This window comes from Macaca nemestrina, chromosome 13 (genome assembly GCF_043159975.1).
Source record: "Macaca nemestrina isolate mMacNem1 chromosome 13, mMacNem.hap1, whole genome shotgun sequence".
Classification (NCBI taxonomy): Eukaryota; Metazoa; Chordata; class Mammalia; order Primates; family Cercopithecidae; genus Macaca; species Macaca nemestrina.
In genome coordinates this window covers 107,151,994-107,167,577 of record NC_092137.1, presented here as the reverse complement: position 1 = coordinate 107,167,577, position 15,584 = coordinate 107,151,994, and the positions used below count along the sequence as shown (strand labels likewise).

At 49.6% G+C, this 15,584-nt stretch overlaps 1 protein-coding gene across 8 annotated transcripts in view; it reads right to left on the bottom strand.

Annotated features, from left to right (window-relative positions):
* Positions 1-3,814: 3,814 nt before the first annotated feature.
* The window catches only part of LOC105471806 (myb-like protein A), a 504,277-nt gene continuing 492,507 nt past the window's right edge, over positions 3,815-15,584 (bottom strand). For 7 of the 8 annotated variants that reach the window (XR_011611998.1, XR_011611999.1, XR_003015908.2 and 4 more), the window contains 2 exons: positions 8,951-9,015; positions 3,815-8,413 (listed from right to left, as the gene is read on the bottom strand). The gene's annotated coding sequence lies outside the window, so the exon portion shown is untranslated. The other variant, XR_011611992.1, reaches the window with a different exon arrangement.

The window sequence follows — 15,584 nt, the reverse complement described above, 5'->3', positions numbered from 1 at the left end:
TCTATGAACACAGGCCAGACAGGGCAAAGGAGGGAGGTCCTCAACCCTGGAGGATGTTAGACTCCCCCAGGGGATTTTACAAAATACCCATACCAGAGGCCCACCTCTCTGAGTCTGTGGTGGGGGTGCAGTGTCATATTTTTTTAAGGCTCCCTAAATGACTCCAGTGTGCAGCTGGGCTTGGGAGCCACTGAATGACAGCTTGCTCAAAACTACCAGGGATGACTCCAGCAGTGATGGGGCAGCCACAGCAGCACTGGGTCCAAAAATGCTCCCCAGGGAGAATGCTCTGAAGGACAGCAGTCAGCAAGGTGCTTTCTGTCTGTTTCAATTTCTGTTGTAGTTGCAAAATGATCAGTTATCTTCATTGTTTCCCTTTGCCAATTTTCCCTGGCACAGGCATCCATGCCTCCAGCCAAATTCAAGGTGAATGGAGGACAAAGTGAGCTGTAGGGCCCAAGGCCGAGGCCAAGGCCATGGCAGAGGGGAGGTGAGGTGGCCCCAGGTTGTGAGCCTGGGGAGAGCCCCGTCACCATCAGGTGAGTCAGAGGCTTCTATTGACAAACCCAAAGAACTCAGCGAGGTCAGAGTCGGGAGGCAGAGCCGTAGCGTGCACCCCAGGAGGGCTAGAGGTGGAACTGAATCTGTGGGTGACGCAGGCAGTGAACACGAGTGGGTCATCCTGTGCTTGATCCTGGCCTTCCATAGCTCAGGAGAGAGTGGAGTGTCAGGGGGATCTCGTAATCATGGGAAAAGTGTCATCGTCGTCCCCTGAAAAACAAGGACAGGAGGACACACAGGGGCAGGCTCTGAGAGAGCACATTCAGGTGTGGGCACTGAGGAGGGAAAACGATGATTTGTACTGGGGAACAGACCACAATGCACATTGCCGCCAGTTAGACACCAAGCTCTTCCAGGGGAACTTCCACTTCTGATTGCTCAATACTGTGGAGAAATGGCCTCCATGGGAGCCTCTACAGGCCCACCCTTGCCCCCTTCAAGTCCACCCCAGGGCCAGACTCCGTGTCCCTGCCCCAGCCAGTGAGGCTCAGAACAGTGGCTCCTCCCAGGTAACTCTCAGCCTGATTCCGAGTCCAGTCACCAAGCTCTGGGGATGGCCTTCTGATGGCCTATAGGTAAATGCTCTCTTCCCTGCTGGAAGATCTTAATAATATTTTAAACTGTGTCTCTCTGCCTGTGGGGCTGCAAGCATTAGCCAGTGTCCCTCTGACTCAGCTGGATCTAGTGGTGCCTGGCACCTAGTAGGCACTCAACACACAGTTGTTGGATGGGTGTGTGGCAACTAAATGTCTGACGAGGACTCAGGGAAATCGTCTTCTATGAAAGCCCAATCTTTTCTTGGCCTCTTGACCTTCATCATATGTATATACTGTTTGCCACTTTCTTTCTTTCTTTTCTTTTCTTTTTTGTTTTGAGACAGAGTCTCACTCTGTCGCCCAGTCTGGAGTACAGTAGCGTGATCTCGGCTCACTGCAACCTCTGCTTCCTGGGTTCAAGCAATTCTCCTGCCTCAGCCTCTCGAGTTGCCGGGATTACAGGTGTGCGCCACCATGCCTAACTAATTTTTGTATTTTTAGTAGAGACGGGGTGTCACCATGTTGGTCAGACTTGAACTCCTGACCTCATGATCTGCCCACCTTGGCCTCCCAAAGTGCTGGGATTACAGGCCTGAGCCACCATGACTGGCCTGTTTGCCACTTTCAAAAGAGTAGTGAGAACACGGAACCTATTCAAATGACAGACCTCTTTTAAACAGCAGGTCCAGCCAGCCCTTTGGCAAAATGGCTCTCCCTTTTAGAGCTCCCTTTTTGCCTCATGGTAGCCCCCTCCTCCTTCCTCATCCCACCTGTTTGGGCCCTGGGGCCAGTATTTCTCCTTTCCTTTTTAAAAGCTGCTGCCCAGAGCCATAGCACTGCCAGGATTCTGGTAAATAAGTTCCCCTGAAGAAAATGACTCATCATGTCTTAATGAACGCACTGTCACTGGCTCTCTGGGTGGCGTGTGCATTTCGGACAATTTAGTTGCTTCTAAACTTGGTGGCTGGTATAAAACAGAAGTCTTCATGAGTCATAAAAAAATGACACTTTGGAGAAATAAATGTCAATATTATGGGCTCTTTCACGGAGTATGCCATACGCCGTTTCTTAGAACAACCCAAGCTCTCTCCCGCCTAAGGCTGCAGCTGCCCGCCTTTTTCTAAATGGCTCTTCTCTCGATAGCTACAGGGCTGGCCTCTTCAGCAGTCAGGGCTGTGCTTAAATGTTACTTTCCAGTGGTGCCTTCCCTGGTCACCCACTCAATCCCACCTTCAGTCTTATTATCTGGGCAGCAGGCTTTGCGAACACTCTGGGAGACCCAGCTCTAATGTGTGCTAGAACCTAGGATTACTAGACCTGGGAGTGGCTATGGAATGATAGGGAAGGATTCAGGTCCCAATCTCTGGGGGTCCTGTGGTTGGCAAGGCCTGGACTATGTGCTCCATGAGAACAAGGGCTGTGTGAATGCCATCCTCACGACCCTAGCATTGACACATAGTAGCTGCTCAGGGAATGTCTGTGGGATGACACAGCTCTTGCTTCTGGAAGAATGTGGCTACGCTAGCAGCCTGGACAAGGTAAAGAAGTACTAAGTTGGGTAGGAATGAGAGATGCTTCCCATCTCCCTCCAGACCCCTGATAGCATCCCTCCATGGGACCCTGTCATATATGGCCTTTCACAGTGCACCGATGGGCAGCACCCAGACAGAAGTTGCTCAAAACTTCCCTCCAGAGGAAATCAGGCGTAAAGTCCTTGCCTACCAGCAGGCCAGGGCAGCCCTGGGTCACAGTAGCTGTTTTCCGATAGTGCCTGGGAAGAGGCCTCTGGACGCTCTTTCTCAATGGAACCAGGCTCTCACAGTCATCACAGGTCACATCCCTGTTGCCTCAACCTGGTCCAACCCACAGGACTGACCTACCTAGCGAGGCTGGGAAGGTTTAGGCAGACAGACAGATAGACAGACAGACTGCCTGAGGTGTGAGGGACTACACTCACCCCCGTGACCAAAACCCCATGTGTGGCCAGCGTGGCAGATTACTCATGGTCTGGGGAGGAGGAACGGCCGGATCCAGAGGTAATACCCATGGAGTCCTAAGCAATGGGAAAGGAGCCCCATGTGGATTAAATAAACACATTCCTGCCTGCAGATCCCCCTTTTTTAACCGCATAAGGTGGATGTACTATCCGAAGGACTTTGGACTCAGTGAGTTGTGACTTATGTAAACAATACCACACTGACTTAAAAATAATCCACAAGGCAGGAAAAAAACCCACTTTCATTGTTATAAAACTGAACTAAGATTACATTTTTTTTCTCCTGTAATTGCTTCTCAGGGTCCATAAATAGACCTTATTATAAAGAGCTGGGGAGGGGAACAGCAAGTCAAGATAAAGTACAACCTTTTTTTAGATTATTTATGGGTGGGTTTTGTTGTTGTTGTTTTTTTTTTTTTTGGTCTGATTCTGAACCCTTTGAAGAACTGAAGGACGATATAAAATAAGCTAACTGGTTTCATTCCAAGAAATATCAAATAAAACTCCAGTTTCAGGGAGATAGAACTCTACCAGTGTTCCCAAACGCCAAGAACCTTCTATGTCATGTTTTCTGGGACCTAAAGTTATTCTCCCTAAACCTGCCATGATTTTCAGTTGAAAAATACCCAAAGTGGATGCAAGCCTTGCCCAGGGAGAGCATCCTGAATGTGTGATTCCCATTTCCCACAACTCAGCGAGGGAGGAAGACCTTGACCCAGAGGAGAGCGGTGATCACTGCTTAGCAGAGAGCAGCTTCTCAAGGACTTAGCATTTGAAACTGACAGGACATTGACCTCAGTTGATCAGCCTGAGCCACCTACTCTTCTTGGCTGCCTCTTCCCCATTCCAGCCACTCTCTGTGAGTTTAGTTCTTTTTTTTTTTTTTTTTTGAGACAGGGTCTCGCTCTATTACCAAGGCTGGAGTGCAGTGGTGTGACCTCAACTCACTGCAGCCTCTGCCTCTCAGGCTCGTGCAATACTCCCATCTCAGCCTCCCAAGTAGATTGAACTACAGGCGTGTGCCACCATGCACAGATAATTTTTTAAAAAAAGTTTTGTAGAGATGGGGTCTCACTGTATTGTCCAGGCTAGTCCTAGAACTCCTGGGCTCAAGCAATCCTCCCGCCTCAACCTCCCAGAGTCTGGTCTGTGAGTTTAGTTCTGATGACTGAGTCTAGCTGTCTGAAGATGCTGAGCTGCTGAGCTCCAAAGAGGCCTGGCTTCTCTCCTGCACCTCTGTGCTGGACTTCTTCAGCACCTGTGAAGGGCCCAGCTGAGCCTGTGGCCAGCAAAAGGGGAACCTTTTCCCTCACATGGTCCCACAAGGGACCACAGGAGGTCTGAAGACATGCCCCCCAATTCCCTGACATTATTATGTCTGATGTTGGTGGCCACTCTGGACACTTGCCCTCTCACATTTCATATACACCCATGTATTTGTGCCATCCACATATCTCTGATGGCTGGTAGCAGTGTCCGACTGCATCCCAACTCTGCTGAGCAAGGGGTGCAAATAAGACAATAGTAGCCAGCAGCCCAAAGCAACATTTAGGACAAAAGAATGCACGTGTGTGTGAAGGTCTGTGTGCGCGCATGTGTGTGAAGGTCTGTGTGTACTCATGCCCATGTAATGGATGTTGGGAGGGATGCCTGATATTTATTAGTCACTTTCCTTATACATGCAGTTTTCATGCAGCTTGTTCCTCAGTGCCCATGTCAGCCTCCAAAGGTGAAGATTATTGAGGCCCAGGCACATGAGGGCTATTTCAATTTCCTACAGCTGCCATCACAAGTTATCACAAATTTAGTGGCTTAAGACAACAAAAATGTATTTGTTCACAGTTTTAGAGACTTGAAATTCACAGTCAAGGTGTCGGCAGGCCATACTCCCTCCAAAGGCTGCTTTGTGGCGAGTCCTTCTTTGCCACTTCCAGCTTCTGGTGAGTCCAGGAATTCCTTGGCTTGTGGCTGCATCACTCCAATCTCTTCCTCCATTCTCCCGTGGCATTCTCTTCTGTGGTGTGTGTGTGTGCGCGAGTGTGTATGGGGTCATTTTGTCTCTGTGTCCTCTCCTGTTTCTTATAAGAACACTTGTCATTGAATTTAAGCCCACTAAGACAATCCAAGATGATGTCATCTTAAGATCCTTAACCCAGCACTTGGGGAGGCCGAGGTGGGTGGATCATTTGAGGTCACGAGTTCGATACCAGCCTGGCCAACATGGTGAAACCCCATCTCTACTAAAATGGCAAACATTTGCTGGGTGTGGTGGCACATGCCTGTAATCCCAGCTACTCGAGAGGCTGAAGCACAAGAATCGCTTGAACCCAGGAGGTGGAGGTTGCAATGAGCTGAGATTGCACCACTAGACTCTAGCCTGGGGGACAAAGTGAGACTCTCTCACTCTTTATATATATATAAAAGATCCTTAACCCCCAAAATGTTACCTTTACAGGTTCAGGGTGCTGGATGTGGGGCAGTCTTTCAGGGTGCCACAGTTTAACTCACTACAAAAGGTGACATTTAACACTTATGGCGCTGTTTTGGGTGCTTTGCCTGAATTATTTCCATTAGTCTTCAAACAACTTTAAGAGGCATGTGTAAATTATTCCCCCATTTTTACAGGTAAAGATATCAAAGTGCAGAGAGGGGAAGTAAGCCTCCAGGGTCACACTCCTAGAAAGTGGCCGAACCTAGGCAGGGGTGCTCCAGAGCCTGCTGTGACCACGGGTGACTTGCCTGGCTCATAGAGCTGGTCAAAGACAGCATTGTCACCTCCTGGTCAGAGTCTTCACCTCCACCTCCTGATGTCATCATCATGCCATCCCTGGTGGCATTCACAGCCAGTCAGACAGACCAGGCAGCACCACAGAGGTCTTTCCCTCCTGGGCTCCTCAGGTGCCCATTCCTGCAGTCACACCTGGACCATCCCATCCTCAAATCTGGATTCCAAACACCTCTCCCCATCCTCCCAGCCCTGCAGGTCAAGATTCTCCACTGCCTCACCTCAGTTTCTTGGCTTCCTTGAGATTTTCAATGTAGTGACTCCCCTCCCCTCCTTCTTGAGCCTCCTTCCCAGCTCCTCTTCCTTCCTTCTTCGTCCAGCCTCTGCTCCATGGTTCCTCATCATTATTCCAGTGTGAATTTTCTCAGCAACTCTGCCTCTCTGTCCTTTGTCACAGCCCCTTGGCAAAATCCCAACCCTGAATGAACCCTCCCATCCGCTGTCTCCACACCTGCTCCAGAGCTGTTGCCTGTTCCTGGAGATAATCACACAATAGGGCTGGCCAATGTTGCTCTAAATTCATGATCTTGGCTCATGCACTTGCCCTCAAGACTGCCAGGCAACCCCACCGCTCTCTCTAGTAGGCCACTGCCCACTCCCAAATGACAATTTTACTTCTCTTTGTCCTCTCACCTTCCCTTCCACCCTGCTCTCTCCCTCTGGTTCCAAGGGACCCTTCCCCCCCATTACTTCGCTCAACTTTCTTCTTCCCAATACTAGATTAGGACCCATCCTGACTGCTCCTCTATTCTGCTTCTCCCTGTGCTGATGGAGAAAGTCCCTCCACCTGTGCTCTGAATTTATCCTCTTCAGCTCCTTGGGAACTTATTGCTCTCATTGTCCCTCTGTGGCTCTCTCACCAGTCTCTTGGTTTTTCTAGGCAAGTCCAATCAGCACCCAGACATACTCCTCTCACTTGCAATTCATCTACCTCCAGCCCCTCCCCTTGACAACTGCTTCCCAATCCCTCTATTTTCTTTTGGAGTCAAATTTCTCCAAAGAATATAATTTGTTCGCAGCCTCCGTCTCTTAACTCCCATGCACTCCTGGGCCCACTGAAGGCTAACTCTGCTCCCCAGTACTGAGACTGCTCAGTCAAGGTCACCAGTGACTCCAACCGGCCAGGCCCAGCCCCACTCTTGGACTTCATCTTAGTCCTGTGACAATATTGACCCCTCTTTCTGCAAACTCTTGCCTCTCTCTATTTCTACCACATTCTGTTCTCCAGGCTCTCCTCGCTCTTCACTGGCTGGTCCTCCTTTGCAGGTCCTCCTCCTTTTTCTGACTCCTCCTTGGTCTTCCTTAGGCCCTCTTGGGTCCTTTTTCTTCACTTCACAGATGAGTTCATGAAATTCCATGGATTTAAATACTATTCTTAGGCTGTCATCCCAAATCTATATCCCCAACCTGGACTTCTTTGAGCTTCCTTCTGACTTGCGGATCCTATTGCCTGCTGCCATTTCCACCTGGAGATCTCAGATATCTCCAAACTAACACATTCAGAGCAGACTTTCCATCCTCCCAACTCCACCTTTGCCATTCCAGTAAAGGGCATGGCATCCCCACCCCAGGTGACTTGACTCTTTCTTCTTGAGTGCGTCCTCTTCTCCCTTTACCTAAACCACCAGAAAGTCTTGCTGGTTTTTGCACTCTAAAATCCATCTTAAATCTATCTCCTAAAATAGCCTGGAAAGCACAGCCCTACCCTCCACCCTCAGCTCAGGGTACTCTCCAGAGACACTCCTCTTCCTTCAGTTTCAACTTTGCCCCACCCAAGCCCTTTCCTACCCTTCCCACTTAGCAGTCTTGTGCCTGTCATTTTTCTCTTGCCGAGAATGCTCTTCCCTTTTATTTATATAGTAGCTATTCTTCCTCCTTGTACATAGCAATTTTAAATGCTGCCCATTCAAAGAGGCAGGCAGTCATCAACCTCATCTAAAGTAGGTCCTTCTGGTATTCTTTATCTCAGCCCCTTGGTTATTTTCTTAATTTCCAACATCACAACTTATTTTCTTTTTTGCATGTTTGGCCTTGTTATTGTTGTTATTGACTGTCTCTCTCTCCCTCACTTGCATATAGGATCCAAGAACACCCAGGTCTTGCAGATGAACACATCTTCAGGATATAGAACAGTGCCTGGCATGCTACAGATGTTGAATTAATGATCAGATGATCGAAGACGAAACCAAGATTTAAACCACATCGGTCTGACTTCAGAGCCCTGCTGTCTTCTCACACTCCATATGCCTTCTTTCAGCAGACAGAATTCTGGAGGAGTTCAGGGTAGGAGAGGGCCCTCTGGGTGGGAGGGTCAGAGGAGAGGGCCCTCTGGGTGGGAGGGTCAGAGGAGAGGGCCCTCTGGGTGGGAGGGTCCAGGAAGGCTTCCTAGATGAAGAAAGCTGGATTTAGAAAGGGGCAATCCAGCTGTCCACTGTGTCCTGCCTTCTGATCCCACCAGGCCCGGTGCCACTCTGCCCCAATCATGGTGAAATGACATTGAGTCTGACTTGAACTTGCTCCTCACGTGCATCTAGCCTATAGAAGAAGAAAACCGGTATCAGCCTCTCTGCTGGCACCTTCTTTTCAGGCATTCAGAAGTCTTTCGAGACACCTGCACCTTCCACTCACTCCCCACCTCTGGCTATCTCCATTCCCTGCCACCCTCCAAATCCTGCTGGCTTCAAGGCCCAGCCCCAGCCCTCCTCCAGGAATTCTTACTCAGCCCTTCTGCAGACCCTTCACTCCTCGAATGTTTCCTTATCATCTTGTGTCTCAGGACTCTTCTTTTCTCCCCTGCACTGGCATTGCCTTGCTGGATTCTCAGGGTGAGTTAGGTTGCACTGCAGGAACAAACCAACCCAGCTCTCAGTGGCCAAGTGGTGGGCATGATCAGGGCAAAGGGCAAGGCCTCATATCACAAGCCAACCGTGGTTTGGTGGGAGTCTCTGTGCCCCATCATCCTCTTTCGAAGATATTGACCTTCAGAGCCTCTGCCATCTGGAGCATTACCAGGCATCAGGGCAGGAAGAAGGGAATGTGGGAAATTCTGCACCAGCTCTTAGAAGCACTCACCAAGTTCTTCATGCCTCTTCTGCTCACATTTTACAGGCTAGAGCAATCACATGGCCACACCTAACCTGAAAGGTGAGGAGAGGTGGGAAGTAGTGAGTGCAATACTATGATGTGGTCAGAAGCAGAAGCAATGGAAACATTGGTGGATAATCCTTGTGGCTACCACACCACATTGAAGTTCCAAAAAGTTGGAGGCTGTTACTTCTTATGCTTTCTCTTCGCTGCAGTCCTTAGCCTGTAGCTTGGGCAAAGATGCCGAGTGAACTAGGACCCCACCTCCAAGTCTGGCAAAGACTTCCTTTCCTCTGAGAGACTATGATGCAAGAGGTAGTTGAGAATTTTTGAGAATTTTGGCTGAAGCTATCAGAACTCTGGCAGGGCTTTCTATAAAATTTATGGGAGCTGACCTCTCCTTGATCTTTATTTGTAAGCCTCAAACCCCTTTTCTTTTTCTGTTAGTATTCAACCCCCTCCACCTTCACCCCCATCTTCTAGGTCTCTCTAGAACCGTCCCCAATTCGAATGTTCAGGTTGAACAATCTTTTGCCTGACCCGGAGAACACAAAGCGACTCCTTTCTGTTGGCTGTAATGTGTGGACGCTGAGCACTTCTCAAATGCCAAGCACTGAGTTCAATGTTCTCTCAGATCATTGGATTAATTATTGTCACAAATCAGCTGGTGGAAGCTCCATTGTTCAGGGGATTTCACAGAGGAGGACTCTAACGTTTAACAACTGACCCGAGGCTCTTGGCTGGTGGGCAGTGTCTCTGGGCTCCTCCCTAGCTGACTCTCCTATGCCACTTGCCTCGTGACTGGGCACATGGCCGAAAGGGTGAGTGGGTGCCAAAGGTCGACCTTGAAGCATGTCGCCCGCTCCCTGGGGAACTAAGTGTTCTGTGTGGGGGCTGAAGTGCAGAGATAATGGTGGAATTTACCTCTCAAGACGACAGGGCTAAGTGTGACTTTTGTTTGATAAGCTTGGGTTTTGTGTCTTTAGGAGCAAACAAACAAACCATAAAGTGGCAGTCTGTTGGAGTGAGTCCCAGCTGAGCTTGCAGGAAGGGAGAGGCTCTGGGTTCTGCCCCTGGGGAAGAGTGAGAGAGGCAGGCACAGTGGGGGCGGGGGAGACTCATAGAACTTCCCTTTCCTCATGTGAAAAGTAAATCAGATTCTATGGTAATAACCCAAAGCTCACTTGAAAGGCTCATTAATGAGGAAAACAACAGCAGTAAGAACAATGGCTATACTACACTGATGCCGTGTGCCAGACAAGATACTGAGAACTTTTTATGTATCATCTTTTTTAATTATCCCATTTTAGAGAGGAGGTAAGTGAGGCTCAGGCAAATTTAAAACGTGCCCAAGCTCATATAGTCAGTGAGTGATGGAGCTAGGTTAGAAGTCCAGGCCCCGTGCCCAGCCACTAAGCTTTAGTGTGGAATGTTGACAGTGATGATGTAAGAGGAGATGGCACTGATAAAGATGGCCATGATGATGATGATGATGACTCCAAACTCCTTGCTGACTAGTTACTCCATTCTTAGCCTCTTTCAAAAAGGCAAGCCTCCCCTGGCTGCCCAGCCATAGGGGATAGGTACCAGGTGAGCATGAGCTCTCCTTTACCTGTTCAGTTCCATTTCCAGGGAACACTGTGCAGTGCCAGCCTGGGAGGCCACCCATGCAGACTGCAGACGTGTTGAAGGAAGACGCTTCCCAGGGCCGTGTTGTGCAAACTCCGTGGAGCACAGCTCCCCCCTGCCCCGAGGCGTTTTCCTGGCCCAAGGCTCTGGCCAGCCCTTTTCCCTCCAACCTAGCATGGTTCCCTCTGAGTCATCTCATCTGCCCAGCCTGGAATGTGCTGCCTTGACCTTTCCACCTGCTTAAAGCCTGCTCATCCCTTAGGGTCCAGCTCAAGTTCGTGTGGTTGGTTGCTTTGTTCTTCCATTCGTTCATTCATCCATTCATATTTATCAATCGTGTTTACGAATCTCCTGCAATGTGTCAAGTATGTGTGGTGTAGAGGGATGAGCACGGGTTGGGGGGGCAGACACAGGTTTGATCCTGTCCCTTCTCAGCCATGTGACTGAGCAAGTCGCTCCCCGAGCTTCAGTTTTCCCCCTTGTAAAATGTGGATCATCAGTGAGACTGTGTGAGTTGAGAGAATCATAAACACTAACTTTCTCCCACAAGTACCCTCTCTCACGCCCTCTCACACCCTCTCTGCATCCCGGGCTCCCCCTGGCCGCTGCTTGAGTGGGAACATGCTAATTCAGCAAGTCAACCAATGATCACCAGGAAGACACCGGGGCCCAGGACTGGTCTTCTCTTGACTATAGCATTAAGACCATGACTAGATTCAAGGAAAAGTCTCAACAAGAGTTGGTTGCCTCCCCAGACCACTGTGTAGTTCCGTGGAACACAGGCCTTCCTGGGTGTCCAGATCAGAGTGGGGGAGAGTATGCAGCCTTTTAGGTCTTAAGGACCATCCTGCTGAAGACTTGTCAAGAGAACGGAGCACAGCTCCCTCCTGCTCCCATCTGAGGCAGCCTAGGCAGGGCCAGCACTTGGTGATGGTGACATATCCCAGTCAGGTGCCTGACTGGTGAGGGTGCCTGGTCTCCCTCCATGTCCCAGTAGAGACTCCATGTTCATCCTCATGGGGACTGGCCCACTGAGGGGAGGGGAGCCTATCTTGAAGGCCCTGCTTTTGACCTTTTCCTCCTTTTCCTCCTTAGGGGCTGAGTCAACCTCATGAGAATGGACAAGCTTCTTAAGACCCTTCCCCAACCACCAAGACTGAAACCCTCCTTCCGCCCGTATTGGCGGTCATTCTCACTTACATTGGACGCAGTGGTCGCCCATTGCCCAATCTTTCGAATATGCCTGGCCTCTCCTGTCTTAGCCATGCAGGACAAATGCAAAGGACAGCTAAGAACCTAATTAAAAAGCCCGCAGGCAAAAGGGCCCTGGATCGAGAAACCAACAGCTGCTCCCTCTGAGGATGCACTTATGTCATCTGAGAATTTCTTCCCAAATGAGACAGGCAGAGACAGGGCTACAAAGGAAGGGAGGAAGAAAAAGGAAAGCTCACGACAAGGAGAGACTAAGAAAGGGAGACAGTAGGCCCTGTGGGTGCAGCCTGAACCGGCCCACATGGGCTTTGACGACAGAGCCAAGGATTTGCCTTTTGCTCAAAGGAAGGGAGGGGGCTTCAGGGATGCTCTGGGGCTGTAGAGTCAGAGCCCAAGCCCCTAGCAAGTCCCCCAGCCTGGGAGGCAGAGTGTGCAGCCAGGGCAACCTCTGGACACCATCAAATTGCACACAAAAATCTGGGGCCTCCATGGGAACTGCAGATTCTACAGAGTGTAGGGGTAGGAGGGTGGGGGATTGAAATTGTATTATTTCTTCCTCCTTCCTTGAAAACTCTGATCACTAAAAGTAAAAACATACACACACTCACTCACCCTTGCACATACCTCTTCAATGTCCGGGCTATCCATCTTTGTCAAAAAGAACCAAGATGTTATCTGTGAGGTATGTCTGCATTGAACTTAAGACAAGACCAAACCTACCTCCTCTCTCCTTGCAAAAAAAAAAAAAAAAAAAAAAAATTGTATTTACTTTTCTTCCAAACCCAACAAAAATAAATATAAAATGTTAGAAATAGTTACTGAGCTGGCCGGGCGCAGTGGCTCAAGCCTGTAATCCCAGCACTTTGGGAGGCCGAGGCGGGTGGATCATGAGGTCAGGAGATCGAGACTATCCTGGCTAACATGGTGAAACCCCGTCTCTACTAAAAATACAAAAAACTAGCAGGGCGTGGTGGCGGGCGCCTGTAGTCCCAGCTACTTGGGAGGCTGAGGCGGGAGAATGGAGTGAACCCAGGAGGCGGAGCTTGCAGTGAGCCGAGATCACGCCACTGCACTCCAGCCTGGGAGACACAGCGAGACTCCGTCTCAAAAAAAAAAAAAAAAAAAGAAATAGTTACTGAGCTTCTAGAAATTGTTATAGTACTGAAAGTGAGAAAATTAATTGTTACCTGGCCCAGGCACTTCATTTTCGCCTAAGCCCCAATTAAAATGGATTTTTCTCTTCTAGTGGTCTATTGATGTATAATGAGCCACTACAACTTAGTAGCTTAAACCTTAACACCAATCCTTTTTTATTAGCTCTCATAGTTCTGGGGGCTGACTGAGCTTGGAAGGGCCACTCACGGTCCTTTTTGTAGTTGTGGTCAGGCTAGGCTGGAGTCACCTGAAGGCTTCTGTACTGACAGGGATGGTGGTGAATAGTGGTCGATGTTGTCTGGTGGTGAGATCTCAGCTGGGGCTGTTGGCTGGCACACCTCCATATGGTCTCTCCGTGTGGCCTGAGCTTCCTCACAGCATGGTGGATGGGTTCCAAATGGGAGTGTCCCAATAAGACCAGGAAGAAGCTGCATTGCCTTTCATAACCTGGCCTCAGAAGTCACAGAAGGTCACTTCTGCCATACTTGCAGGTCCACCCAGATTCAAGGACGGACACTAAACCCAACCTCTGTTTGGGAGGAGTGTTGGGATAGGAGATCTTACTGCAGTCATCTTGGCTGATACGTTTTCCCCGTGCTTTTAAGTACGGAGGTGGTATTCTTTTTAAAAATGATCATCCTCATTATCACCATTGCACCAGTGTACATGGGCCATGGGCTCCCCAGGCCAGCCCTACCGTTTGCAAACCTGTTCTGACTTCCATCTCACTAACTTCTCCCCCTCCAGCCCAGGCCCCAGGGCCTTTAACCCAGATCCCAGAGGCCTGTGCCCTCCTGCCGTGGGTCCCACAGTGCAGGCCTCCAATATTGTCACTGTTGTCCTCATTCCACTCTTTCACTTTGATCATCACAGTGAAAATTGCTTACAATCTGCAGAGTTGGGTATGAATCTCAGGTCTGCATTTACTCCTTAGCATCCTTCTTCATCGAATGGAGATGAAAATCTCTTCCCCTCAGGACCACCAGGTAGGTGAAGTGAGTGGTGGCAAATCACTCAGTATATGGAGAGTGTCTAGTGTTGATGGCCAAACTGGCCAATTTCCCTCCCACTTGGTAAAGCAGACCAGGCAGCCTTTATTATTATCATCCCATGCATTTTATGCATGAGGCAAACAGGGTTTGCGGGTCTGCCAGACTTCCCGCCAGGCTTGTCGTAGGTGTTCTCTCCAGGCGGTCAGCAGCCTGGCTGCTCTGCTCCATCCCACGGGCTGGGCATTGTGCTGGGAGCTCCATGCACAACCAGAGAGCTGCCTGTCTTCTGCATGTTGAGCACACACCATGCCAGTTTGCCTAGCCCATAGAAAAGGCTCAATACAAGCTGGGTGTGGTGGCTCATGCCTGTAATCCCAGCACTTTGGGAGGCCGAGGTGGGCGGATTACCTGAGTTTAGGAGTTTGAGACCAATCTGGCCAATATGGTGAAACTCCATCTCTACTAAAAATACAAAAATTAGCCGGGCATGGCAGCGCATGCCTGTAATCCCAGAAAGCTGGGGCAGGAGAATCGCTTGAACCCAGGAAGCGGAGGTTGCAGTGAGCTGAGATTGCATCATTGCGCTCCAGCCTAGGTGACAAAGTAAGACTACGTCTCAAAAACAAAAAGAAAAAGAAAAGAAAAGGCTTGATTCAAGTGTGTTGGATGGAAGAGCCAAGTGCTTTGAGGCAAAGATGCCTCTTGGGGAGCCCTGGGGCTCTGTAAACAGCTGTTGGAGAGATCTTTCCAGAACTGGCTCCCGTAGCAGCTTTGGGCTTTGACTCACAGGCCACAATTGCTGTATACCCAGGTCTTTTCAGGAACATGTCTGTGTCCAGGCAGGTCCATGCAGAAACTATAATCCAGTTTTAGTCCTAAGGATGCTAGATACTTTTGTGTGGCCTGCCACATTGAATCAGCTAGAGATTCCTAGGAATCAAGTCTCCTCAGATCCTGATTCGGCAGGGGTGTGTGTGGACATCTGCATGTCAAATCTCCCAGGGAATGTTGGGCCAGCCAGGCTAGAGACCCCCAGAAACCCCACCCCATCTAGGAGCACAGCAGCCTGGTAGAGTGATTACAACTGTGGGCTCAGGTGCCGATGGCCGGGGTTTATATCCTGGGTCCTGCACTTTTAGTAACTGTGGCACCTTGGCTTGTTGCTTACACACCCTGTGCCTCAGTTTCCCCATCTTTAAAATGGAGATAATGGTGGTGGTGAAATCAGGATGCTGTGACAAGGATTAGAGTTGCTGCACCAGAATCTCAGCTCACACCTTACAAAGCTGGGTAGATGGGTGGGGTGTCTAGTTTTGGCTACCTCTTGTAGGTTCCTTGAGCCTTGGCTCTAACGAAGCCAGAGCTTTGGCCCTGCTTGCAGAGGGAGGGCAGGAGCCTCTCTCAGACTCCCCTCCAAGACACAGATCCCTTCCCTCCAGGAGCCCACAATTCAGTGGAGACAACATAAGCCAGACACACACACAGGAGGGATATTTTTCCAAAACACAAATGTGTGCAAAAGACAGTTTCTATGGTTACCACACACATCTTTAAAAAGAGAGAGGGGTGTGTGTGTGTGTGAGTGTGTGTTTAACACAAGACAGAACCCAAGGACAACCTTGAGATTGCTTGCA